This window comes from Miscanthus floridulus, chromosome 5, assembly GCF_019320115.1.
Source record: "Miscanthus floridulus cultivar M001 chromosome 5, ASM1932011v1, whole genome shotgun sequence".
Classification (NCBI taxonomy): Eukaryota; Viridiplantae; Streptophyta; class Magnoliopsida; order Poales; family Poaceae; genus Miscanthus; species Miscanthus floridulus.
This window is the reverse complement of record NC_089584.1, coordinates 20,832,784-20,858,566: the sequence shown is the minus strand read 5'-3', so window position 1 is coordinate 20,858,566 and position 25,783 is coordinate 20,832,784. Positions and strand designations below refer to the sequence as shown.

The window sequence follows — 25,783 nt, the reverse complement described above, 5'->3', positions numbered from 1 at the left end:
ATGGAACATATACAAAATAACGAAGGTCGTGCACCATTTGAAGACTTGACAAACATCATCAATGAAGGTAATTGTTTATACTCATGTCCATAGACGCATTCATTTGTATTATTTATAGTAATTAAGCAAATATTTATCAACTTATTTTCAAACAGGTGACCATACAACATCAAATTCACAAGTGCAAATAGATGAACGTGCACAGCGTAAAAGAGAAAGAGAAAAAGCACGATATGCATCAATGACTCAAGAAGAAAAGGATGAAAAAAAATAAAAACTTAGGAAAAAGTATCATCAGACAAAGAAAAACACGGATGCCACCAAGCTAAAAAGGGAAAGGGAAAAGGCACGATTGGCGGCAATGACTCAGGAAGAAAGAAATAAAAAAATAGAAAGCATCGTGAACGATATCATCAGAAAAAAGCAGGTAAATCTGATTTTGCTTTTCTGAATTCAGTGTTGCCATTTTTAGTTTATTTAATATATAGTGAATGCCATATGGTACCAGTTGGAGTTGATTCGACCACGGAAAGCACTGATGTCTATGAAGATAGTGACTGGCTACATCGAAACAACTCATACAATCCCATGGAGATTGATAAAGATAACACATGTACCATTTTGGTTTTTTTCCTAAATACTAATTATTTTATCTTGTGTTTGTATGATGCCGAGGCCAAGGTTAATATCATGTTATTATATATATGTAGATGAATACTCTGATAAATGTATAGATCAAAGTGGCATGATTGGCATGACTGATGCATCACCTGATCTAAACCTAGGTACATTGTTTTTTTCATTAATGTTATCTATTTGAGAAGAAAAAGTGTAGTGGGCAACCCAATTGTGGTTCATGACAATGTAATAATAAATTAATGTTCTTGCAATATGTGCACTTCTGTATTTTATTTGAGACCATACTTTTCTATTATATGTAGGTGCTGTAAATGCATCCAGTTCCATCGACAATATTGTCACGTGTCCAAAAGAGCATAAGCGTGAGCTAGATAGAGCACGAAGGGTTGCAATGTCTTCTGAACAAAAGGCGCTTTTAAATAAGAGACGACGTGACTTGTATGCACAGAAAAATGCTACAAGAAAACTGCAAATGACTCCACAAGAGAAGGAGTTGAAATGAAAAAAGAGCGAGAGAAAATACAATAGGATGGTGAGAGAACACCGAGCAAATAATTTGCATCCAGACTCAATAGCCATGGAGAGCCCTCACTTTAACCCTCAATTTATTTTCCCTTCTTCACCTCAATCGCATGAAGCGCCTTCACACGAGATGGAAATACATAAATTGAAGGGCACGCCTATTAACGTCGCGCCGACTATAGTTCAAAATCCAGAAGTCCAGACCCCTAAAGTGGCTGTGACACAGACCATACATAGGCAACGAGTGACCACTGGAGAGAGAAATGCCCTTCTATCCCATCGTAATCGGACTTTTGAAGCAAACATTGGAAGAAGTGCTAGAGGGTGTGCAGATGGAAAGTGCAATGATTCGAACGACCCAACTCAACCGAGTGTGGTTTACAACGGTAATTAGCCTTGATCTGTATATATTGTCGGTGCTTTCACCTTCGCTCTTCTATTCTAAAAACTCATACCTTTTGTTACTACAGGTGGTGTCACCTAGGAAACTCCAGTTCCACCACCTAATAATTGCACAGGTACACAGACACAACCGTCTGTAGTTGACGGTACCTCTTCAATGCCTCCAAACGGTGCACAAGCTCATACGCCAGACTCTATGGTCGAGGATGGTATTTTTTTTATTAAATTTATCCTTTTTTGTTTTTTCGTATGCCATTATGTTTCTCTCATCATATATGTGGCCGTGTTGCACAGACTGTGATGAGGATGTCATATTTGAGGAGGAAGAGGAAGAGGATGAGGCATACTTTTTTGTCGGACAAGGTACATTGTGTAATAGTCAAAATATTCTTTCATAAACTTTCTTTCAACGCGTAACCCATCAACATTTTGTCAGAAGACGACGAGGAGAGAACCAACGTTGAGCACATTCTCGACATGGATGAGGAAGAGAACAGTGAGCCTAATGTCCCGGATCCATATGATAGGGTTTACGCTAATGTCCCGTCAGAGTCACACATGCTACCATCGGTGCCGAACTGCGAGCACTGCAACGCAAAGAAATTCGAGGGTGAACCGCCCGGATTCTGTTGTCGGGGTGGAAAAATTCATCTTTCAACTCCTGAGACACCACCAGAGCTCATGAGGTTGTGGTCAAGCTCGGACGCTGATGCTAGGCACTTTCGTGCAAACATCAGATATTTCAATGGCCACTTCTCTTTCACTTCTTTGTACTGCCACCTAGATCGTGTGACCACTAACATGCGAATCTGTGGTGTCTACACATTCCGTGCCCATGGCCAGATTTACCATAACATACAATCATTTGGTAAAGAGGATGGTGTCGAAAAGAGACACCTCGAGCTTTATTTTTATGACGACGATCCGTCCCTCGAGCATCGGATGAGCAAGTGCCGTGAGCAATGCACCCAAAAAGACAGAGAAGTTATAAATCAATTGGTTAGTATCTTTAATGGGAATCCCTACTGTCGGTGCGGGACCCACGGGATACCCCGCAAGGAAGGGAGAAGATCTAGTCTAACTAGGATTCTTCCCATGTAATCTTAGTAGTAGTATTATTCTGTAATCCTACTAGGAACTCTCATTGTAAACTGACTAGGACTCTGGCCTCCTGACTATATAAAGGAGGGCAGGGTTCCTAGAAACACAGGACACTTTACAATCAATCCAACGCAATGGCTAACGCCGACTGGACGTAGGACTATTACTCGATCACGATCGAGGGTCCGAACCAGGATAAATCGACTGTCTCTTGCGTTAACCGTCGAGTTCTGCATACGCTGAAGCCCGAATAAACTGCCCCGGGGACCCCCATGGCAGGCTATCGGTGGTAAAACATCGACAGTTGTCCCATCATTCAAATGAGAAAAGAAAAGGATGTCTATCATCGTTCGAGAAAGCCTGTCAAAGAGTCCGGTAGTGGGTGAGTAGAGTCTTTGCTTTTCCCCTGTCGCCATTTCATTGCTTTTAGTTGACGTTAGTAACATTTGTCCTCGTCTTTCGCTATGAATAAATCCCATGACCTGCTTACTTTCCTAACTGCCCCAGTGAGACACATTAGCCTTTACTATTGACTTCTTCCTTTCCTATTTCCGGGTATCCCCATCTTGCCAAGCCGGATTGATCCTATATTCTAGAGCCAGCTACAATTAATATCTTATTGCTGCTAGGTGACTTCCTCACTCGAATTCATTAATTGAACTAGTCCTCTAATCGAAAAGGAGGGATATCCTGTTTTACGCTAGTCCGTTAATCACACCTTGCCCATGCTTGAATTCCTTTCTGTGCTACTTTCCCTAGCTAGCTATCCAGATTCATATTCCATTTATTATGCGAATACCTATGCCTATGTTTCACAAGCCTATTCTTGCCGGAACCGGTGCTTCCCGCTCCTTCAAAGGAAAGGAGGCCTATTCCAGTTCATGCCTACTTGCCTTGTTCCTATCTAGACACATCTACACCATCTATCTCTGCATCCGGGCTCGCCTCCACTCATTCCTCGTTCTGGACTGTTGCCTTCGTAGGGGCTAAGAGATAGGAATATAAGACAAAGTTTAGATTGACCGATCTTGTAGATAGATTGGATAAGAAGATCCAACAAGCTCGCCGTGAGCAATTAGTTCTCAAACTAGCCACCGCCTATGAGGGGTATGTGTTATACTCCCCCTCATGTACCTTTGCCCTAGACTAGGGGATAGTACCGTGCGCTAATCCTCTTATTAGTATTAAAGTGGAGATGACATTATCACAATCCTAATGTGCTTTGGCGAACAACTTCTTCCCAATGCGTAGGAATCGTATCTCCTTAGGTTCTTTGCTTTCATTTGATTTTGATGAAAGAAAAGAAATCAATGGCCTTTGTCGAGGAACTACAGCATATGAACAGCTAGGGCTCAGAATACTACAACCGTACCGGCTATCCCGGGCAGGTGATAGGAACAGTCTAAGGGGCTAGGTTTGAATCGTTAGTACTAGTAGGAATCGCATCGCTATTCCTTCTCTGCTTTGCCGAGGCCGTATGTATCGTACCGAAGTAGGTATTGAATTTCTCAAGGAAGCGGATAGGTTTTAGTTGCAAAAAGAAGGAGCCCTCCCCGCGGAGGAAGCTTATAGTCGGTCAACTATTACGAACCCCCTCTGGGCGTAAATATCTAGTTAGCGGATGTCGGATAGCGTAGGAGGAAAGGATTCTTTTAGGATTCGGTATGTTATCAAATTGTTGGATTAGAAGGAAGTAGTGCAATCAGAAAACGTAACGAATTGGATAAGATCGGAAGAAAGGCCCTATTGTTAATGAGAATAGTAATTCACTATCGCTACTGCTCTACTTTGACACAGGATCACATCACTGCCCTTCTAGTGAGTTTGGAATGTTTGTCCCAAGCATTCTATACTTTTCTAGATGACTTGAACTTGTTTCAGAAGTGGGGCCTAAGCAAGAAGAAAATAACAATTGAGAAACTACTTTCGAAAAGACAATAGCCAACAACATAGATTTGCCACGAACAAGGATCTTGCTACCTTATTCTGAATTCCTTTTTTATTCAATTGTGTACTCGTTCCTGTTGTTGTGCCATTAGTGACTTGAGTGTGTGAAAGAGAGCACGATGTCGACCAAGTCACAAAATAGGTTCTCCCGATTTCAAAGTAATTTGTTGATTTATTTCTTCCTTTTCTACACATAGAGGAAGAGGGCACTAGTTTCGAAGAAAATAAAAATAGGTTAACTCCACCCCTTTTAACCTTTCAAAAAAGATTCACTAATCTAAAGTAAAACAAAAAAGGAATCCCATTGAATTGTATTTTTATTGATCAATTAGAATTGCCTTCTAGAACGTATAATTGTCTCAAAACAATATACATACACTATTGGACCTTTTGAGTAAGACTGAAGATCTTATATGAATTAATAGTTTTCGTATGGAAGATGGAAAACTGATATGGGACACTCTAGAGAAGCATCTCCCAATTGATTTACCTAAGAACAAGTTCTCGCTTTAAATCATTGCAATTTTTTCCTCTTCTTCTTTTTTGAGTTAGAATAAAAAGAAAAAAGAAAGCAATTTTGCATCTTTGGCACAATCTATATTTTTGCGAAATAGATCATAATAAAATAGATTTTAGGTATCCAGGGAAGATTCACTTGGAAGTAACTATTTCCTAGATACCCATGCAGGGGACTTCGCGGTGGAATGAATCAACTCGAAAAATCCCTAAACTAAAAAAGACCTAAAGTTAAGGATTTATCAATGGGTAATGTTGCTCCAATACCTAACCAAAGAGCTACTGCAGTACCGATTAAAAAACGGTCGTAGCTACTAGGCGACGAAATGGATTTTGGAATTTATTGACATTCTCTAGAAAGGGTACTGCGCCTGTTGGCACATAAACCATTAAGAGAACGCCCAATAACTTATTGGGTACTGTACGGAGTATTTTAAATACGGGAAAGAAGTACCACTCAGGTAATATTTCCAAAGGAGTTGCAAATGGATCCGCCGGTTCACCAATCATTGACGACTCTAGAACCGCTAAACCTACATTACACGCAATAGTACCTAGAATTACTATTGGAAAAATGTATAAAAGAAGCTCATTCAAAGTCTTCCATTCGCTCTCACTCTTCGGACTTTTTAGTGCCATAGGTTTTCCTAATGGGAGTGAGGAAGCAGAGCTTTCCACTCGATTCCATTGATCAAAAGATCAGGAGGGATTTCGCAATGTGAGAATGAAATATCCAAAAGAGAGTTCGTTGGTAAATGAACGACATGGGTGTCCCAGGTTTGCCACAATTGTAGCAACCTCCTTTCTTTTTATTCTACGGTTATTTCTGAGTAATCTATTCCAACTTAGTTTGTTAAGTGTAGTTTTCCCTCATGACACTAATTGGGGTTACCAATACATTGATAGGTACAAGCACATAAAAGTTTGCTACAAGAAACCAATGTTTTCCTCCACTTTTCTATTTGAAAAAAGGAATTGCTCTATCCTTTATTTAATAGTCTCTATGATTTTCGATGAATGAGCCTGTGGTATGCTTTTTCTTCGAAAGGAGTACCAATATATCTTACGTCAAGGTTCAGTGGAGCAACCATCCAGTGTGCGAATCTCCATACTAATCCCTGGCGTAAGTTGACTCTGATGCGACTTCGGTGGCTACATGTTGTTATAAGCTGGTACCACCGATCATCCTTGTTGATGCAAACACTACTTTTACCATATCCTACATCATTAGTTAATAATCAATCACTTTACATACCAGTTTACAGCCTCAATGACCAAAGGAAAAACAAAGTGAGGAAGGTTCTCCATCATTGTGTACAATCATCCTCTCAAGTGACCACCTGCTTACAACAACCTTATAGTTTGTTTAGATACCGATTTTCACACTGTCCTTCAATGACGGGGCTCTTCGTTACCAAATACAATACGCCTAAGTTCAACCCCAATCCCAGATCTATATCTGCACCTTGAGGAGGTTGCTGCATGTCTGAGACTTAAGACCTCAGATACTTGTGCTGATGTCTAGCAACCTGAGCTAGCACCGTCCCCATAGTTTGGCCATGCCCATTTATGAGCAATATTAAGAAAGAGCATGGAGTGCATCCAAGGGTGCTACAAGGCTACAACTCTTCATCGCCAACACCAGAGTTCAAAACAAAGCTAGGGAATGCCATGGTTATGTCCCTGAATAGGAAATTAATGTATGAGCACATCACAGTGTGGGATAAACTATTGTGCAAGTAAGAACAATGCCGGGGTCGAATAATGCCACAAGCCTATTCTTTCCCATATCACCATATCCTGCACAGATCACTCCCGATTAATCGTCACTATCTCACATCAGAGGAAGTAAACACAAGAAGTTCCTCTACAGTTCAAACTGACTATTTCTATCCATTCCCGACTCTTCTTGCCTTAATGGATCAATTTCTTTAGTCTTACTTTAATTTGATTGAGCCCAACTCTATTTTCACTGCCTTCGATCTAATGACTCCTAATAGTGGAACTACGGAAGACGACTTGTTTTCAGCACTGCTCTTTTCAAGCTATGATGAAGTAAACACCAGAATAGGTAGGAAGAAAAGTGCACTATAAGTCTTGTCAAACAACTAATTATCCGCTGTAACCGAAGCATTTGTGCCTCCCCATCAGAAGCAATCAGTGAAAGCACTCCAATATTAGCAAGTTGAATGGCTAAATATGTATCAATTCACTAACCATTTGCGCTGGTGTCAGATGTGGCACATACAGCCTAGTAGTCTGTCCTCGACAGGTTATATTGATCACCAGCATAATGACCAATAGAAAACAGATAGTGGGGGGTACTAAGAGAGGTTATGTCGGAGCTAAAACCAAAGGAAGTCGGAATTGGGAGAATAGGAGATGTACAAGGTGAGAGAATAGCTGGATGGAGAGGTGATAAACCAGGGGAGCTTAAATCACAGATAGGTAGTGTATTCCTACAAGGAACAGGTGCTTGTGGTATCCTATGGAAAACAAAATGTTCTGAGTGAAGGGACTACCAGAAAAGTATTAGGAGATGCTGAGTACTTGTTTGGATACCAAAATTGACTCCCGAAAGGCTATTTCCTTGCAAATCGAAAGCCAACAGCTAGTACCAAGCTCTCCTTGCAGTGAGATGAGGAAAGACCCAAACATCAACAACATCTAAAGACGTAGATGCATCTATACGTGTTTTATAGAAATCATCAACCGGAAGACGATTCTTAGCATCGGAGTCAACTTACACTAGGGATTAGTATGGAGATTCGCGCACTGGATGGTTGCTCCACTGAACCTTGACGTAAGATATACTGGTACTCCTTTCGAAGAAAAAGCATACCACAGGCTCATTCATCGAAAATCATAGAGACTATTAAATAAAGGATAGAGCAATTCCTTTTTTCAAATAGGAAAGTGGAGGAAAACGTTGGTTTCTTGTAGCAAACTTTTATGTGCTTGTACCTGTCAATGTATTCGTAACCCCAATTAGTGTCATGAGGGAAAACTACACTTAACAAACTAAGTTGGAATAGATTACTCAGAAATAACCGTAGAATAAAAAGAAAGGAGGTTGCTACAATTGTGGCAAACCTGGGACACCCATGCCGTTCATTTACCAACAAACTCTCTTTTGCATATTTCATTCTCACATTGCAAAATCCCTCCCGATCTTTCGATCAGTGGAATCGAGTGGAAAGCTCTGCTTCCTCACTCCCATTAGGAAAACCTATGGCACTAAAAAGTCCGAAGAGTGAGAGCGAATGGAAGACTTTGAATGAGCTGAGAGAGTTGTGTAGCCGTCGGGGGTACTATTTGGGGACAAGTTGCATGAAGAAGAAAGATGATATGGTGACAGCAGTGCTAGAAGTACAACTACCAGAATTGCGTGTCACAAGAAGTGCAATTGACAAGAACACAAAAGAGGCAAAAGGAAAGCTCTGCTTCCCTTGTTATGTCAGAAGCAAAACCAGTGAATACCTGGTTTGGTACTCCTACTAGAAGCAAAGGGAAATAAAAAAGGATGTGAATTCTTCTTGTTTGTATATCTATCTCAGCCCTTGCTTGCTCAAAATTGACTTGCATCTTCCCTTATCACACTACACTTTCTCTTCCTTATTCCATTTCACTGAGCTAAGCAACACTTTTTCACGTATTCACCCGAGATATTAGAGAAATTGGTCATATTGATCTATCGTCATGTTCTCGATGGGAACTTGCTGCTGTCTTGGTTGGTTTGAGAGCAGGCACTGTCTATATATCCAAAACCGGAGGAGGGATCACAGACGATCAGAGATTTTGGATTGAGATGGATGGTTGTGCTTGAAGTTACGAGTCGGGTAATGCTAAGTTGAATCGGCTGATCCGTTTCATCCTCTTTCGGCAAAGGAAGTTGGACTTTAGTTAGCTAAAAAAACTGTACCAGCAGCCTGTCTGTGCCCTTTGAGTCTATAGCCACCAAATCTAAAGATTCCTTAAGTTTTCATACGACTTCTTTTTTCAATGATCGGTGACAATGAATGCTACGAATGTTCGCTTCCACTAATGTCATCTAAGAATTGTGAGGTGCCCATAGCTTACCGAAAGAAGAAGAGTCATTGTCGTTTCCTGACCGATATGGATGCACATATTTACCCTCGCCTCGGGAAATACCCCCAGTAGAGTCTACGGAAGGTGTCGTTCAGGAGAGATGCTGGGCTCTAGATATGCGAGTGAGATACCCGCCCTCGGTCATGACCTGGGTTGAAGAAGAAATCTATGTTCTTGGAAGCAAAGAAAGAACTCCGGTATTTTGGCCTTAGATTTTTGCTCTGTAGGGGCTACCCTATGGGCTGTTATCTCAAGGTCCTAGTTAGGCTCTTCTTGTTGTCTCTTAGAGGCTAAAAAGAATTGTCTCTTGTGGGAGTGCCCAATAAGGATGAAGAGACCTGGTTACTTGAAGGTACCTTTATAAATGAATAGTGAAAAGGTTACCTAGCCTATGATCCTCCATATCCTCCAGAGATTGACTACGAGCCATACCCAGTGGGATACATATTGCCCAAATTTCACCTAAAAGATGGACCAAAAGAGCATTTGGCGAGGTTCATCGCTCAACGTGGAGATACTTCTGGAAACTCAAACTTGTTATTTAGGTTTAACCATCGTCGCTTACCCACATAGCTTTCTCTTGGTATACCTACCTCTGTGCCTCCTAATTCCGTGAAGTCCTGGGAGCATATGTGCGATTTATTTAGGCGGATTCCGACCTTCTAAAGAAAGAAGTCAGTCACTACTGACGAGTTGAGGAAATGCATCTAGGAACCGACAGAGAAAGCCCAGGAGTTCATTGCTTGATTCAGACTCTTGGTGATGCAATGTTCGGAGCTTATTCCCATTAAAAAACAAGTCTCTATTTGCCTAAAAGGATTGCATTATGAATTTCGAATTCCTCTTGCTCCTGTCGGGATAACGACATTTAAGCAGTTAATAGAACGAGCTTCAGAATTTATGGATATTATTAAGGAGAAAGAGGTGAAAGCTATCTCATTCCCAAGAATGGCTCAAACTAAGTCGTGACAGACATTTCAAAAAAGTTTGTACCATAGTAGATGAAGAATAAGGGCAAAGAACATAAAGAGCAAAGAAGTACAATTTATATCTCGTCTGATAAATAATCTGGACATCAGAATACCATTCCATCATTGTTAAAATTTATTTCGTTACTGGCTCCTTGGTTAAATCTGCTAAGGTTAGCATTTGTTCAAGTTGACTGTCATGAAGATATTTATAGTTTTCTAACAATCAATTTCCCATGCCTAGCTACGGGTTACAAGAACACTAAGCCTGTGGGCATGCTTTGTTGTTTTGTCAAACCAGTCTTTCTAATTGTCAGTTTTGCTGGAAAATTTATGGTCACCTAATATTAAAAAATAGAAAATATGTAAATCTGACTACTTGTGGAACGTCCTACTTGAAGTTTATTACTGTGTAAACCCACCCTCTAACCATTCTCCATCAAGAATCTGAATGACAAAACATGAGTTTACTCCTGCTTTTATTACTTGGTGTATGCCATCATGGGTATTCATCGATTCTCCAGTTTGGTTGCAGCGACGATTCATATCAATTTTAGATAGCTGCACTGTCAGGTTTAGTGTATGCTATCATGACTATCCATGCATTCTCCAGTTTGGGTGCTATGAAGATTCATCATATCTGCAACCAATAATTCAGTGCACTTGGGAATTCTTGTGTTTTTCTTTTCCAATTAGCCATTCACAACTAGACCTGAGATGAAAAGATGCAAAAAATAATTCAATTATCGTTAGGCTTTTTTTGCCTCATAGTGCATGTTTCTGTTGATATGCTTAGATTAGGTTCTTATATATAAATTTTGAATGCTTAATTTCAGAAACAACTAAAGGAATGACGCAAGATGCTGATGGGGTTTCGGATGTAGTTCAACAAATAAAAGGAAGACCAGACGTTGTATTAATTTCAGGAACAACCTACGTCTAGATGCTGTTGATATTAGGTAGCGTCAATGGAACTTTTTAGCTTGATGGGATTTCAGGAACAGCATCTTTCCATCAGCATCGCAAGGTGTTACATAATTAGCAATTGATATTAGGACCTAAAAACAATTGACCATTTAGGTAGTCAATAGGATCCTGAATGGGCACGATAGGAGGCGGCGCCCATTCAGGTAGTAAATAGTTTTAGCATGTGTGTCTCTAATGGTACTTATTTTGTATCATGAATATCAGTATTTTCTAATACAAACTTAGTCAAAGTACATTTTTTAGACGGAGGGAGTATTTCACTCTTTCTAGCGTCAATGGAACTTTTTATCAACTCTCTCATGGACAAGTTTGATAATACGAATTTATTGGTTCATTTTGTGTTCAGTGAAATCACAATGGAACATATACAAAATAACAAAGGTCGTGCACCATTTGAAGACTTGACAAACATCATCAATGGAGGTAATTGTTTATACTCATGTCCATAGACGCATTCATTTGTATTATTTATAGTAATTAAGCAAATATTTATCAACTTATTTTCAAACAGGTGACCATACAGCATCAAATTCACAAGTGCAAATAGATGAACGTGCACAGCGTAAAAGAGAAAGAGAAAAAGCACGATGTGCATCAATGACTCAAGAAGAAAAGGATGAAAAAATAAAAAAAACTTAGGAAAAAGTATCATCGGACAAAGAAAAACACGGATGCCACCAAGCTAAAAAGGGAAAGGGAAAAGGCACGATTGGCGGCATTGACTCAGGAAGAAAGAAATAAAAAAAATAGAAAGCATCGTGAACGATATCATCAGAAAAAGCAGGTAAATCTGATTTTGCTTTTCTGAATTCAGTGTTGCCATTTTTAGTTTATTTAATATATAGTGAATGCCATATGGTACCAGTTGGAGTTGATTCGACCACGGAAAGCACTGATGTCTATGAAGATAGTGACTGGCTACATCGAAACAACTCATACAATCCCATGGAGATTGATAAAGATAACACATGTACCATTTTGGTTTTTTTCCTAAATACTAATTATTTTATCTTGTGTTTGTATGATGCCGAGGCCAAGGTTAATATCATGTTATTATATATATGTAGATGAATACTCTGATAAATGTATAGATCAAAGTGGCATGATTGGCATGACTGATGCATCACCTGATCTAAACCTAGGTACATTATTTTTTTCATTAATGTTATCTATTTGAGAAGAAAAAGTGTAGTGGGCAACCCAATTGTGGTTCATGACAATGTAATAATAAATTAATGTTCTTGCAATATGTGCACTTCTATATTTTATTTGAGACCATACTTTTCTATTATATGTAGGTGCTGTAAATGCATCCAGTTCCATCGACAATATTGTCACGTGTCCAAAAGAGCGTAAGCGTGAGCTAGATAGAGCACGAAGGGTTGCAATGTCTTCTGAACAAAAGGCGCTTTTAAATAAGAGACGACGTGACTTGTATGCACAGAAAAATGCTACAAGAAAACTGCAAATGACTCCACAAGAGAAGGAGTTGAAACGAAAAGAGAGCGAGAGAAAATACAATAGGATGGTGAGAGAACACCGAGCAAACAATTTGCATCCAGACTCAATAGCCATGGAGAGCCCTCACTTTAACCCTCAATTTATTTTCCCTTCTTCACCTCAATCGCATGAAGCGCCTTCACACGAGATGGAAATACACAAATTGAGGGGCACGCCTATTAACGTCGCGTCGACTGTAGTTCAAAATCCAGAAGTCTAGACCCCTAAAGTGGCTGCGACACAGACCATACATAGGCAACGAGTGACCACTGGAGAGAGAAATGCCCTTCTATCCCGTCGTAATCGGACTTTTGAAGCAAACATTGGAAGAAGTGCTAGAGGGTGTGCAGATGGAAAGTGCAATGATTCGAACGACCCAACTCAACCGAGTGTGGTTTACAACAGTAATTAGCCTTGATCTGTATATATTGTCGGTGCTTTCACCTTCGCTCTTCTATTCTAAAAACTCATACCTTTTGTTACTATAGGTGGTGTCACCTAGGAAACTCCAGTTCCACCACCTAATAATTGCACAGGTACATAGACACAACCGTCTATAGTTGACGGTACCTCTTCAATGCCTCCAAACGGTGCACAAGCTCATACGCCAGACTCTATGGTCGAGGATGGTATTTTTTATTAAATTTGTCCTTTTTTTGTTTTTTCGTATGCCATTATGTTTCTCTCATCATATATGTGGCCGTGTTGCACAGACTGTGATGAGGATGTCATATTTGAGGAGGACGAGGAAGAGGATGAGGCGTACTTTTTCGCCGAACAAGGTACATTGTGTAATAGTCAAAACATTATTTCATAAACTTTCTTTCAACGCGTAACCCATCAACATTTTGTCAGAAGACGACGAGGAGAGAACCGACGTTGAGCACATTCTCGACACGGATGAGGAAGAGAATAGTGAGCCTAATGTCCCGGATCCATATGATAGGGTTTACGCTAATGTCCCGTCATGCTATCGTCGGTGCCGAACTGCGAGCACTGCAACGCAAAGAAATTCGAGGGTGAACCGCCCGGATTCTATTGTCGGGGTGGAAAAATTCATCTTTCAACTCCTGAGACACCACCAGAGCTCATGAGGTTGTGGTCAAGCTCGGACGCTGATGCTAGGCACTTTCGTGCAAACATCAGATATTTCAATGGCCACTTCTCTTTCACTTCTTTGTACTGCCACCTAGATCGTGTGACCACTAACATGCAAATCTGTGGTGTCTACACATTCCGTGCCCATGGCCAGATTTACCATAACATACGATCATTTGGTAAAGAGGATGGTGTCGAAAAGAGACACCTCGAGCTTTATTTTTCATCACACCATCAGAAATTGCTACACCTTCAATGATCGATACACAAGAAAAGATAGTAAGGGGAACACTAAAGAAGACAATCAGAAAAAAGACGAAGACAACTACGAAGACAAGGGATTCCAAAAATCTAGGGGGACAGTAGCAGTGATCTTCGCCAGGGCCCCAGATTCCAGAAGCAAACATCAAGAAAAGCTAGCTCTACGAACCATCATGGCAGCAGAACCGGCTACTACAAGATATCTCAATTGGTCACAGTATCCAATCCAGTTTTCAAGAGAAGACCAATGGACTAGCGTAGGAAACGTAGGCCATTACCCACTGGTTCTAGATCCAACTATCACCGGCATGACTGTCACAAAAGTACTAATCGATGGGGGAGCTAGACTCAACATCATTTTTTCAGAAACACTAAGGAAGATGGGACTACAACTCGCCAGGATGATTACACCAACGAGCACCCCTTTTATGGCATAGTACCCGGTAAGGCAGCCATGCCACTTGGACAAATCACTCTACCGGTTACTTTTGGAACTCCCTCAAACTACCATACAGAGTTCATCAAGTTTGAAGTTGCAGACTTCGATTCATCATATCACGCAATCCTCGGGCGCCCAGCACTAGCAAAATTCATGGCGATACTGCATTATCCGTACCTATTGCTCAAGATGCCAGGGCCTAACGGTGTCCTTTCCCTTCGAAGTGATTTGAAGCGCGCTTTTGACTGTGACATTCAAGCAATTCAAATTGTTGCCAAAGCATAAGCCGCCAATGGTAGAAAAGAAATAGCCACTATTGCCGTAGAAATGAGCCCAGAAGAGCTAGAGATACCGGCTAAAAAGCCCAGCATCCTCGCACCACCAAAAGAAGCCGACGTCAAGCAAATCGACCTGGGCACCGGTGATCCATCCAAAACGGCAACAATCAACGCCCACCTCTCGGCAAAATAGGAACTCGCGCTCACCAACTTTCTTCGGGACAACAAAGATATCTTCGCTTGGAAGCCGGCCGACATGCCAGGTGTCCCAAGAGAGTTGGCTGAGCACAGAATCGATATCAATGAAGGCTCCAAACCTATGAAGTAACAGCTACGATGATTCGCACCCGACAAGAAGGCAACAATTAAAAAAGAAATCACAAAGCTAATGGTGGCTGGATTCATCAGAGAAATCCTTCATCCAGATTGGCTAGCAAACCCAGTTCTAGTACAAAAAAAGAATACGGACGAGTGGCGCATGTGCGTCGACTACACAGATCTCAACAAACACTGCCCGAAAGATCCATTTGGGCTACCACGCATTGATCAGATAGTGGATTCAACAGCAGGATTTGCCCTATTATCCTTTCTTGATTGTTATTCAGGATATCACCAGATTGCATTAAAGGAACAAGACCAAAACAAGACATCTTTCATCACTCCGTTCGGTGCCTACTGCTACAAGACCATGTCGTTTGGACTCAAGAATGCTGGTGCCACTTACCAAAGAGCTATCCAAACGTGCCTTAGAGAACAGATCGACGAAAACATAGAGGCATACGTGGATGACGTAGTAGTAAAAACAAAGAACCCGGACACACTAATTGAAGACTTAAAGCAAACCTTCGAAAACCTGAAAAAGTGGAGGTGGAAATTGAACCCAAACAAGTGTGTATTCGGAGTTCCTTCAGGACAACTACTCGGATTCTTGGTCAGTCACCGTGGAATCAAAGCCAGCACCAAGCAAATTCGAGCCATAATAGAGATGGGCCCTCCTCGAAGTGTTAAAGATATGCAGAAGCTAACAGGCTGCATGGCGGCCCTCAATCGTTTCATATCAAGACTCGGCAAAAAAGGGTTACCTTTCTTTAAACTACTAAAGAAGACAGACAAGTTTGAGTGGACAGAAGAAGCCAACGAAGCTCTCAAAAGACTTAAGGCATACCTCACCTCCTCGCCCGTTCTCACACCTCCAAAGAAATACGAAGACATGATGTTGTACATTGCGGCAACTTCTACCGTGATAAGCACAGCGATAGTCGTAGAAAGAGAAGAAGAAGGGCACGTATATAAAGTATAACGCCCCGTATACTACATCAGCGAAGTACTGACAGAATCAAAAATCCGGTACCCGCATGTGCAAAAACTACTCTACGCCCTCTTGATCACTTCACGCAAGCTTCGCCACTACTTTGAAAGCCACAAGATTACCGTGGTGGCAGATTTCCCACTCGAAGACATCCTACACAATAAAGACGCAACATGACGCATATCCAAGTGGACAGTTGAACTTGATGCTCTCAATATCGACTTCACCCCACGGAAGGCAATTAAATCTCAAGACCTTGCCAATTTTGTTGCCGAGTGGACAGAAATTCAACAACCTATATCAAATACCATCCTTGAACATTGGAAGATGTACTTTGATGGATCACTCAAGCTAGGCGGGGCTGGTGCAGGCATTCTCTTCATTTCTCCAGAAGGAAAACAACTCAAGTATGTCCTTCAGATATTATGGCAAGCTACAAACAATGAAGCAGAATACGAAGCCCTCATCCACGGGCTCCGAGTGGCAATTACCCTCGGAATCAAACGATTACTCGTATACGACGATTCAGCAGTAGTCATCAACCAAGTCAACAAAGATTGGGACTGCACCAAAGAAAACATGGGCGCTTACTGTGCTGAAATACAAAAACTCGAAAAACATTTTCAAGGATTAGAAATTCTACATGTCCTGCGCGACTCTAATATTGCAGCAGACGTCCTCGCCAAGCTCGGATCGGACAGGGCGAAGGTCCCACCCGACGTATTCATAGAGGAGTTATCATCTCCCTCTATCAAACAACCCGGTGAGATAACCCCTAAACTCCCAGCTAAAGGCACCCAGATTTTGGTAATCACCACCTCATGGACCTAGGTTTTTATTGATTATATCAAAGAGAATAAGTTGCCAGCAGATAAAGAGGAGGCTACCCGAGTTGTTCGTAGAAGCAAGAACTATGTCCTAGTGGGGGACAAGCTCTATAGAAGAGCTGCATCATCAGGAGTACTCCTAAAATGTGTCTCATTTGAAAAAGGTAAAGAAATCTTAGACGAAATACACTCAGGTTGCTGTGGAAATCATGCCGCTTCGAGAACACTAGTCGGCAAAGCATTCCGCACCGAATTCTACTGGCCAACCGCTTTGAAAGACGCATAAGAACTCATCAGAAAATGCAAAGGTTATCAAATGTTCGCAAGACAAGCTCATGTACCAGCTCACAATCTCATCTGCATCCCACCCGCTTGGCCTTTCTTCTGCTGGGGGCTGGATCAAGTAGGACCTCTCAAGAAAGCAAAGGGCGGTTTCGAGTACATCTTTGTAGCAATTGACAAATTCACCAAGTGGATTGAATACAAACCACTCGCAAAATACAGCGCAGCCAAAGCAGTCGACTTCATCCAAGACATTATGCACCGCTTCGGCATGCCTAATCGAATCATCACAGATTTGGGTTCTCCCTTCACAGCTATAGAATTCCAAAGTTGGGCATAGGATTGTGGATTCGGCATAGATTACGCATCAGTCGCACATCCAGAAGCCAACGGACAGGTAGAAAGGGCTAATGGACTCATACTAGCCGGATTAAAACCAAGATTGTATGAAGAACTAGTGGACTATGGATCCAAATGGATTGAAGAATTACCCAAAGTAGTATGGGGCCTATGAACTCAAATAAGCAGAGCCACCGGATACTCACCTTTTTTCCTAGTTTACGCATCAGAAGCCATACTACCTGCCGACTTGATCTGGACGTCACCAAGGATGGAACAATATGACGAAGGAGAAGCAGAACACACCCGAAGATTAGAACTCGACGGTACAGAAGAAGTCAAAGTAAATGCTACCCTTCAATCAACTATATACCTCCAAGGTTTAAGACGCCACTACAACAAGAAAACCCAGCCCCGATCACTACAAATCGGAGACCTAGTACTAAGAAGAATACAAAAAACTAACGGACGCCATAAACTACTCAGTCCATGGGAAGGTCCTTTTATTGTCTCAAAAGTCACCGGACCGGGCATGTATAAGTTGATAACTGAAGATGGAAAAGAAGTCAACAATACATGGCACATCAGCCAACTAAGAAGATTCTACACATGAAAACAACTCAAGGAAGAATATATATACAAGCCACCAGAGATCAACATTCATGATCAATAAAGATGGTGTTCCTTGACAACATATGTATTATTATGGCTTTTGTTCATGATCAATAAAGAGAGTGTTCCTAGACAACATATGTCTTATTATGGCTTTCCCCGAGTTGTTTTCACTGAGCATACCGGTCGAGAGCAAAAGAGCTAAAAAGATACTTGAGCCCGCCGATGAGGGTAGCTAATAAGCTAACACCCGAACCAAAAAGCAAAATGGCTGAAATTACGCCTGAGCATACCGGCCGAGAGCAAAAGAGCTGAAAAGATGCTTGAGCCCACCGATGAGGGTAGCTAATAAGCTAACACCCGAACTAGAAAGCAAAATGGCTGAAACTATGCCTGAGCATACCGGCCGTAAGCAAAAGAGCTGAAAAGATGCTTGAGCCTGCCGATGAGGGTAGCTAATAAGCTAACACCTGAACCGATCCTAAGATGTTTTTACAACCAGGGAAAAAGCCAGATGCTGGCCACATCTCGAGTTAAGCAAAAACGCTGAAAATAAGAAGCTGAAGATACTTGAGATCGCTGGTACTAAGTCTTTTCAGTACTAACAAGATCAAGAAAGTTTGTCAAGACAACAACCTACATATACCGAGTTGTTTACACGGCACAGACGAAAGCCAGACAAGCACTCGGCAAATCAAGAAAGTTTGTCAAGACAACGATCTATATATACCGAGTTGTTTACACGGTGTAGATAAAAGCCATACAAACGCTCCACCTATCAAGGAGCGATCCTACAACGGATGAAACAACACGACTACCATAAACTGTGGATACACACCACGACCAACAAATGACTATTCGGAAAAAATTCTGATCACTTGGACAACTAATTTAAACAATAAACAAGGCGAAGACATCCAGACAAAGAAGACATCAACAAAGTATAATATCCTATTATAGAGGCTGGAGTACAAAGGTCAATTACATCAAGTATCATCATCAGGAGAAGAAATATCAATATTAAGATTATCCACAATCCTCCTGGCTAAATCTTCGACCTTAGGCTCCACCTTTTCAACGACATCCAGATATTCTTGACTCTCAGCTTCCTTTGCAACCTTGGACAAAGACACCTCTAGAGCAAGAACCCGGACCTAGGCAAGAACATTTCTGGTACATAGCTGGGCGCACCTCTTCACGAACTCCTAGAAACGGGTCGGAACTTGGGGAACAAACTGAGCCCAAGATTGACCATCATCTGCTGGAGTCCGGAGAAGATCGGCTACTGACCAAAATGATTTCCACAAAGCATTCCAGTTCTCAGTAGCCGTCGCCAACTTACCAGTTAAGACTTCAATAGTTTTTTGGACCTGAACAAGATCCTTGTCAGCTCCACGCCTAATCAACTTGGCAAGCGCGAGTTCTTCTTCAGCACGAGTAATTACCTCCTCAGCTCTGTTGTGACTATTGCGAACAAGTGTCTTCATTTCCTCAATACCCTCCGAGAGCTTCTGCTTTTCAACTCGGAGAGCTAGACCAGGCACCAAAAAACAAGTCAGCAGAAAGGGAAATTTGAATACAAAAGGAAATGAAAAGAACCCGCAATACCATTGCACTCATTCTTCATGGCCTCCACATTCTTCAAGGCTTCCTGGATAGCAGCATCCCTCCATTTTTCTGCCTCAACCACCCGGGCGTGGAGAGCCTGTTCCTCCCTTTGGTGCGTTTGACGCTCGGTCTCCATCTCAGCCCAACAGAGGTCAAGCTCTGTTTTTAGGGCACTAACCTCAGAAGACAACTTTTTCTCGGTTTCAGACGAGAAAAAGAAGCCGGTATGATCCCGAGAAAAAGACTGAACAAAAAGAGAGAGAGAAAAGCAAGACATAAGAACAGAAGAAAGATGAACATCTAGAGAAAGAACTTCAGAAAAACTTACCGTGAGTTTTTTCCCAAAAGAAGTCGCAAAGGTTCCCTAGGCAGCGGTCAGCTCTGACAACCGATGAGTGGCATCGAATTGTTGCACCACATCATCATCCAAACGCGGACCACTAGTAGCAAAAGGAGCAGAGGGAGAAGCCGGCCGATGCAAAGAAGGCAAGACTAGGGCCATATCCTAGGAAGCCTTGGCTACCCCCTCAGGTGGATCCACCGCCATGGCCACGGTCACCCCCGGAGTCAGAAAATCCGCAGCAGCGTGATCACCAGGGAACCCTGTCTCCCTCACAGCCACCTCACCGACTGTACGTTCCGTGTACTGAGCGAAACCAGAGGACTGGCAAGAGGTTGACTGAGGGTTAAGGGAAGGCGAAGGTCTGCAAGATAATAAGGAAACTCGAAGATAAGAATGTGAATCAGAAAAAGGAAAATAGAAACAAAGAAACATAATGAAGATTCACTTACTCAGCTATCTTCTTCTTCATAAGACCCCCAAGACTAACAGAAGACCTTTGAAGGGGAACTATAGCAGCAAAAATATCACCACCACCCTGCGACAGGAGTGGCGTGGTTGGTACTGGAGCCCCAGAAGAACTCAAGCTCGACGACCGCTTACTACAAGAGAACAGGGCCAAAGTTAGAACAAAAAGAGGTGTTCAACAACAGAAAAACAAGGAAACAACTCACCGACGCGTGACAAGGGCCGCATCATCATCCTCATCTTCCTCAGTCTCCAACAAGGCCACCACAGCGCCATCTAAAAAAGGAGAAAAGTACTCGGTTAAAAGCACAAACAAACGACAAAAAGACAACATATTAATATGCTCACCTAGGAGCACGCTACCTATAACTTGAGTACCTGGGCGAGTACTCGACTGGCGAGACTTCTTGGAGGCAGACAAACCAGAAGAAGAACAATCCGCTCGCCCCCTTTTTACAACACTACGAGGAGCTCGAGGAACTGGACGAGGAACATACTCTACATATGTGTCAAGAACTGCGGAAGAAACACCAGGAAACATCATGATAGTTTGAAACTTACTGGTTAAAGACGCCCCAGCAAGACTCTCCTCAGTCTCCACAATGGCAGGGCAATCATCAAGGGGGATCAGATCAATGAAGTTATGCCCCAATTCCTATAAAAGAGTAAAACAACCAGATAAGAAAGATTAAATAAAAAGTGGAGACAGCAAAGGAAATACAAAAAGTACCCGCAGAAGGAAAAACAACTCACAGCAGGAGGCGGGTTGTTAGCACCATACTCAGGGACAGCATGCAGAACGACGCTTACTCCTTTCAACATCTTCTGGAGGCACTCAAAAACCTCCTCTTCAGTCAACTCTAGGGCAGGGACCATATGAGAAGGGTCCTCTGCCCCAGAGTACTCAAAACCATAATTCTCTCGCTCCTTCAGAGGTTGAACAGGGCGGCGAAGAAAACTGGAAACGATCCCAAAGCTGGTGAAGCCTTGCTATTTCAGAGTACATATCCTCTCAAGAAATGGCTTGATCGCCTGGAGCTTATCCATCATCAGGGGATTCTTTTCCCATCGGTCATTAACCACGGGACCAGAACCAGAATGAACAGCAAGAGGGGGAATCATATTGGCGGCATAAAACCAGTCAGCATGCCAATCCCTCATAGAATCAATCAAGTCATAATCAAATAATTTACTCTTACGACCCTGACAAAACTGAATCCCGCAGCCACCAAGAACATGGGTGTCATCGCTGTGGGGTTGGGGTTTCAGACGGAAGAAGAAACGAAAGAGAGAAAGAGAAGGAGGAATTCCAAGGAAAGTTTCACAAAGATGAACAAAAACAGAAAGATGAAGGACAGCATTGGGAGCAAGATGGTTCAAGCTAATCCCAAAATAACTGAGAAAACGATGAAGAAAAGCGGAAGCAGGAAGGCAGAGTCCAGCACGGATAAAGGAGACAAAAAGAACAACCTCACCAGGACCTGGAGTTGGGACCCGATGCTGGCCTGAAGCGTTCCAATCAGCAAACTCCTTGCTCTGGAGCAGACCATCACTGACAAGCTCGCGCAACTGATCCTCAGTCGTAGTCAGAGCCAGCCAGATCTTCTGAGCAGCCCTCATGGCCATCAACTCTTGATTTTCAATCACAGAAAGTGATGCCTCCTCGTCTACAAAGGTTGCCTGGGACTTGCTCGCTGATTTCTTCCTACCCATATACTAGCAAAAGCAATAAAGCACTAAGAATCGATGAGGCTCAGACGGCGGCGCTCAGATGACGGCGACAATAGCGACGGTGGAGTTTTGAGGACTAGGGTTTCAAGGCAAAAGTAGGGCAGCAAAGAAAAAAAGAAGAAAGGCCTTTAAATAGATCTTACAGCAATAAAAACATGGCCCACCAGGCCCGTTTAAACACCGCATGAGAACGCGACGGTCCATTTCTCACCACAACTGACACAGCTGAAATGACGGATGACACACTTCTACACAACGGTATAGTCCAGCGGGCAGATTTCAGACTTATCCATCCAGCACCACGGCAGAGTTATCATATTGCTACAAAAAGAACTAATCAACCATGAAGCAATGAAGGGATACCGCACAAGGAACACAAGAACCCAGTTCTTATAGAAAGAACTCAGGAATCTCATAAATAACCATGACAATACAATAGAAAAAAGAATGACAACTCAGAAGACAAGATTCTTTCCATTACAAATGGCTTCAAAGAATACAAGATTACACATCTTACAAGACCCAACGAACTCGGTAATACGACAAGCAAGGTAGCAAAAAAGGAACCCAGACACAACTAGGCTCTGGAACGACTACGTGTTCCAAATTGCTACTCGGTAGAACAAACCACACTTGGCTACACTGTTTTCTTCAAAGGACGAACGCAGTGCATCCAAGGCGGAAATCAGCAGCACGGTAGGACAACATGGACTAGGGGAGGCCTGTAGGCATCTGTCTACCCAAGCCCGACGTGATGCAGGATCAGGTGTTGATCTACACCGGACAGTCACAGGGCAGACGAAGAGGATCAACCTAGAACTACTGGATGAAGGAATGTATCCCACATCACAAGACTTCCTCCAACTACCACCACGTACTTCCTGGTACGATACCGCTGCGGGATTAGTCTACCTCTAATCCCTATCACAAGAATTCCTCCAGCTACGACAAGATATACAAGAACTATAAAATATGCCTGGGGGCTGCTCTACTTCACAAACTATCATATTCATGTCTACGAAGATTTCAGACCACGCAACAAGATGCTCGATGAATCAAAACAGCACACCAGGAGGGTATTTATAGACCAAAGAAGCAGTGCACATGGACCGGGAGCACCAACAGAACAGACCTAACAAAGGACACAGTGAAAAGACAGAATTCAATTAAAGAGGACTCTGGCGTGAAGGAACAGTACTCAAGAACGAGCATATTCAAAAGAATATACCAATACTGTACAACTCGTGAACAAACAACATTTACACTCAACCACCACCATACAACTACATCTGATAAAAGCAGACCACTAGAGAATATGCCAAGACCCAGTATCCGAGTTCTTTTTGAATAAAAGAACCTAGATATATGCTCGGGGGCTACAACAGGAGAGGTTTTCAGTTCTTTGAACAACTCAGATTCAAGACCCTCCAACTCTTTGTTCCAAATAGCAAGAGGCTCGGGGGCTACACTCAGTGAGTGCACTTTTTCATCAAAAAAGCGCACATCACTCAGAAGACTACTTCAAAATAGGAGTTTTCAAAAAACATAAGATTCAAGACCCTCCAACTCTTTGTTCCAAATAGCAAGAGGCTCGGGGGCTACACTCAGTGAGTGCACTTTTTTCTACGAAAAAGCGCACGTCACCAAGAAGACTTCTTCAAGACAGACCACTTCAAGGCTTCACGATAAAAACAACTCGGACCGAGCTATATCCGAGTTCTTTTTGAAAAAGAACCCGGGTCTAAGCTCGGGAGCCCTTCAATGAAGAATCAGAGCAATTTCAAGGCAAGACCCTCCAACTCCTTGTTCCAAATAGCAAGAGGCTCGGGGGCTACACCCAGATGGGAGTACTTTTTTCAAAAAAAAGTATACACCACCCGAAGATCTCATGAAGCGCTACATGGTTTCGCTCGAGAAAGCACTCGGACAACGCTTGTTCCTACTTGGCAAGACCTGAAGGAACAAGACGAGGCTTCCAGAGCTCAACCATGAAGTGCTCGGGGGCTTGTCGGTGCGGGACCCACGGGATACCCCGCAATCAAGGGAGAAGATCTAGTCTAACTAGGATTCTTCCCATGTAATCTTAGTAGTAGTATTATTCTGTAATCCTACTAGGAACTCTCATTGTAAACCGACTAGGACTCTGGCCTTCTGACTATATAAAGGAGGGCAGGGTTCCTAGAAACACAGGACACTTTATAATCAATCCAACGCAAAGGCTAACGCCGACTGGACGTAGGACTATTACTCGATCATGATCGAGGGTCCGAACCAGGATAAATCGACTGTCTCTTGCGTTAACCGTCGAGTTCTGCATACGCTGAAGCCCGAACAAACTGCCCTGGGGACCCCCGTGGCAAGCTATCGGTGGTAAAACATCGATACCTACTCTCAGCAACTAAGGAGTATGGGACACGTTGAAAACCTCAAGGATTACCGGGTCGAGTTAAACCTTGACCAGCGGCTTGACCAGAGAACATATAACATGCCATTGACATCAGAGGTGGCCGTCGTCTGGGTTGAGGGGAGTGAGCGTCACGACCTATTTGAGCATAGTGTTCTCCTACAAGGGAAGGATCGGTCTATACACGGCATCCGCTCATATAATGCATGCTACGACGCACTGTCATACCCGGTGTTCTTTCCAATGGGTGAGCTTGGGTGGCACAACTGCATTCCAAAAGTGGGTGTGACTATGGCTCAAGTTGATCGAGCTCGAGCAATCCGCAAAAAGCGTGCTGAGAATGGTGATGATTATGATGGAGGTAACTTGAACTCTTTTCAATAATGCAATATAAACTCTTTTCTGTTAACGCATGATACTAATTCGAATAATGTTTCCCTATAGAACCTATTTCGAATACATGTGTCTCCGTGCACGGCTACTACTGCTACAAGTTCCAGATGCGGCCAGGGATATTTAATCCAATACTCTATGGCCGGCGCCTTTTCCAGCAGTTCACCATCGACACCTACATCTAGATTGAGAGCTCGCGTTTAGACTACATGAGGAACAATCAGGATACTTTGAGGGCTGACCTATACCAAGGCCTGGTGGACAGCATGCATTCGGGTGAAGGATCTGCTGAGAATGTCGAAAGGCGTACTGTCTTGTCTTCGTCATTCATCGGAGGACCCCATGATATGAGGCGCCGATACATGGATGCAATGGCTCTGGTGCGAAAGTATGGTAAACCTGATATCTTCCTCATAATGACATGCAACCCTAACTGGGATGAGATCAAGAATGAACTTTATGCAGGCCAGACACCACAAGACCGCCCAGATCTCGTCACACGGGTCTTCAGAGCAAAGTTAGAGGCGATAAGGAAAATGTCGATGGAGAAAGACATACTTGGGAAGGTGAAGGCCTACGTATATGTAGTGGAGTTCTAGAAGAGGGGCTTGTCGCATGCACACTTCTTGCTGATAATGGAACAAAAGTACAAGCTCACATGTCCCGAGCAATATGACATGATTATCAGTGCAGAGCTACCAAACAAGAAGTACCCTGAGCTCT

General features: G+C 42.6%; 1 pseudogene; it reads left to right on the top strand.

Annotated features, from left to right (window-relative positions):
* Window positions 1-25,659, top strand: LOC136454376 (uncharacterized; annotated as a pseudogene).
* The last annotated feature ends 124 nt before the right edge of the window (window positions 25,660-25,783 follow it).